The 3,932-nt window shown below is 36.2% G+C and overlaps 1 long non-coding RNA gene across 2 annotated transcripts; it reads left to right on the forward strand.

Moving 5' to 3' along the window:
• Positions 828-3,554, forward strand: LOC109726206. 2 transcript variants are annotated; one of them, XR_002220444.1, is made up of 5 exons: positions 828-966; positions 1,642-1,758; positions 1,852-1,917; positions 2,147-2,227; positions 3,516-3,554. It is a non-coding gene; the product is annotated as an uncharacterized LOC109726206 (long non-coding RNA). The 2 variants fall into 2 exon arrangements; XR_002220443.1 differs by lacking the exon at positions 828-966 and having other exon boundaries at positions 1,176-1,758.

Below are 3,932 nucleotides of genomic sequence, written 5' to 3' on the forward strand. Positions count from 1 at the left end.
TCGACCGTAAACCCTAACTGGGAGAAGCTTCAGTCGCAGCTCAAATTGGCGGCGCCGGACCCCTCATCCCAAACCCTTCTCTGACCCCGATGCCAAAACCCTAGCCCCCAGGATCCTATGGAAGAGCAATGAGAGGCCGGAGGACGATTCGTCGCCTCAACGATGATGGTTTGAACGAGTTTGATCTCTTCTCGCCTTATTTGTTGTTGTTGTTGTTGTTGTTGTTTGAAGCTTGATGAAGGTGGTGGCCATGGATTGCGAGATGGTCGGGGTGAGCTCGCAGAGGAACAAGAGTGCACTTGGGAGAGTCACATCGGTGAGAAATAGAAATCTATCTTTCTTTATTTATTTTTTGAAAATTTTTCATGTTCTTTGATTTCGATAGGTAAAGCTGACTCTTTTATATGTTTATTATAGCTTATGATCAAATTGGCAATATATATATATATATATATATATATATATACATTTTTGATGTATAATATGCCTAACTTGGTCAAATTAGATGGTATTTATGTCCAATTAGATAAATGCATTTGTTAGAAAGTGGAAGGGTGTGGAGAAAACTGCATTTTAGAAAGAAAATGAATATGGAAATTTTTGTAATATTTTCTTCTATTGATCTTTGCCAGAAGAAAAATGGTTCCGATCGTTTCTTCTTCTCCTGTTCTATGCCGCTTCCCATACCTTTCGATACCCAAAAGACGGCACTTTTCGTGATTTTGATGCGGAGCTGCTTGGCTGGGGCAACGTCGCCTTCTTCCCGAAGAGATTGGCGGCGATGCCGTTGGTGGCCGGGCCGTGGGCTTGGCCTCCGTCGTCGTGGAGCAAGCCCCAACAAAGCCGAAGAGAGTTCGAAGCTAGCTTAGGGTTGGGGTTACAACGAAAGATTCTTCTCCTCTTTCTCTGTCTCTCTCTTCATCGTTTTGGGAGTTGGGGATCGAAATGGCAAATGATCTAAAAAAGGTCTCTTTCCTTCTCCTCTTTTCTTAATTTAGAGTTTATTTTCTAGCCCACTAATTGCGATCTTTTTGAAAGAAGGGAGATTTTTAAGAAACCACTTCGAAATTAGTGGTTAAGGATCACCTTTGGTACTCTATGAAAAGAATTGGTAGATACCAAATAATCCTAGAAAGGCTTTTTTTTTTAAATATTTTATTCTTTTTTCTCCCCTCTCTAGGGCATGAATCTGTTTTAAGTTTAATTTTTACCTAGCTAATTGAAATCCGTTGAAAAGGAAAATTTTGTGACTGACAATTTGGAAACTATTGGTGAAAATAGCCACTTTTCATACTCTGCTAAAATATTGGAAGCTAAATTTGGAACTTAAACCTATGTGATCATGAGATTAGAAGGCCTAATTTTTGTGTTTTTGATGATCTTAAGGTGGTTTGATTAGTGTTTCAATGAAATTCAGCTATTGTTTGCAGCTTACAATTTGTGCTCGAGTATAAATTCATAATAAATATATATGCAGATACTAATGAAAATATTTATGACGAAATTAAAATCAGTGTCCCCTGACTGAAAAAAAAAATTTAAGTTCGATAACTTGCCTGAATTTACTTGAGTTTAGCGAGCAATAGTGTAATTTGCTCCTTTGCAAAATATGTGTCAAATACCAGTGTACTTTTACTGCAGGGTTTTCTGGACAGCAGGCCAATGTAATGTAGTGAAGCTGCAAATGGTCCTTTCATAATCTAAGTTAAAACGTTAGCCATATGATATGCTATTTGCAGAGCTTGAGAATTGTTTGAAGTAAGCTATAAAGTTTTTCTGTTGTTTTTATTTTTCAAATTTATCTACCCGTGATTCTATCCGGCTTTGTTTAATTAACGCTTTTTTTTTCAGGAAAAGGATGGTGATTTCGAACAGTTATTCTATATTTGTTTGCTTTTGCGTTGCTTCCGTGCTATTGTAAGTACTTATGCAATTTTGTGCTCTTTAATTCAAATCTATTTGAAATTTAAATGAATATTACATCTCTTTATGTATTTTTTCTTAAATTATAATTTGATTGTCTATAAGTATATCTCCAAACATATATAATTTAATAGATTGTGTCTATTAACTAAATTAAAACACACGACTCTGCTAAAATATGTGGTCGTCGTGCAATTTTTGTTAACTTGCGATTTGCCTGCAGAGGTGGATTCTTCCATTAATGTCGACGTCAGTTTTCGTCGGTTGCTTCACAATATCTGCATGCCATCTAGGTCTCATCCAGGTCTCTCTCTCTCTCGCGCTTTTTTTTTTTCGATATCATGTTTAAGCGCTACATTGCGTTTTTTTTTCGATATCATGTTTAAGCGCTACATTATTTGTGGTTGATCTGGGACGCGAGGATTCTTCGATTTTGTTACCTCTCTGAAATTAGTAGGATTCATTTTTTTATAATCTTTTTCCTAATTAATCTTTGTAAATATTTTCAATTTCTGTAAATTACAATGTAAATCTCAAAATGTGATTAATTTTTTTCTTTTTTCTTTTTTAAATTATTTAGTAAGAATTAGAATTTTTTATTTTTTAAATTATTTAGTAAAAATTAGCATCTAAATGAACTATTTGGTTGTACTACAATGATAAATATATGCAGATTTATCATTTTGTACTTTACCGTTGCCTTAAATAGATGCCAAAATTTTGTGATAATTGACAAATATTGCGTCAATTACCAAATTTGCAATGTAAAAAGAAATATAAAATTAAATAAAAGAGATCTCTTACTTCGTTAATAATATTAAAATTGATTGGTTATTAGATAGTTTCTTTGGTTTTGTTTCTCTTTTTCTTTAATTTATGATTTGTTTCTCATTAAACTATTTCCATACTATTTATAATATAGTATGGACTCCATATTCGAGTATTTGCATACTTATTTCTGTTTGAATGTGTAATGAAACAACATATAATTTATACTTTTTACTCAATTACCATTTTTAGTTTGGAATCTTAATTATTCTTGATTTGATAAAATATCCACTGTTGAGTTGTAACGTATTGAAACCTAGATAGAAAATGACGAACTTTAGGCAAACTGACTAAAGTGCGCGAATGGATTAATTGGGCGAGTTCCAATTAACCTACCAACACTGTTGGGAGGGTTAAAAATGAGTTCTATAAGTGTTAGAAGGGTTTTGGCATCGATCAGCGCAAAATAGAATCGAGACGGAGCCAAAAATCAGGTCTGGAGCAATGTGTACCGGTACAGCAAGCGACCTGTCACCGGTTACACATGCTGAAACCGGTGACACGAAAAAGTGTACCGGTACACTTTGGGCGAAACTGACAGATCTGCTCTCGGGTTTGCCTATGCGTAGTCGTGTAACCGGTGACACGAAAAAGTGTACCGGTACACTTTGGGCCCGACAGCAAAACGAGGTCTGCTGCAAAATATAAAGATTGGGAGGGTTTTTTGGCAAATGTTACAACATGTTAATAGCCCAATACCCCTTCCCCTCACAGCCAACACCCATTTCACCCTCTCTCTCATTTTCCTCTCTTTCTCTCTCTAGAAAGCAAGCCCTAGAGCTTGGAGAAGGTGGAGAAGAGCTTGGAGAAGTGGATTTTGGTGGCTTTGGTGGTCCTAGAAGCTCTCCAACAAGTAGGCTTTGGTGGAGCTTGGGCAAAGGTGAGTCCTTATGCAAAAATGAGTTTAGGGTTTGGGTTTAGACCTTAGATTTTTGGGTTTTGATCTCTCTACAAGTGAGGAAATCCTCTAAGGACCATGACTCCATGAAAAACATGGATTTCTTAGACCCCTCTCATGGTGGATCACTAGGGCTCAAAGTAGATGCCCTAGGGATGGTTCTAAAAGCTTAGAAACCTTATTAGAGAGCTTCCCATGTGAATCTAAGCTATCTTTTGCTTAGGAATGAGATCAATCTCGGAGAAATGCAAAAATAACATGTTAGGGCATCCCAAAGAGGGGT

The sequence above is a fragment of the Ananas comosus genome, linkage group 21, assembly GCF_001540865.1.
Source record: "Ananas comosus cultivar F153 linkage group 21, ASM154086v1, whole genome shotgun sequence".
Classification (NCBI taxonomy): domain Eukaryota; kingdom Viridiplantae; phylum Streptophyta; class Magnoliopsida; order Poales; family Bromeliaceae; genus Ananas; species Ananas comosus.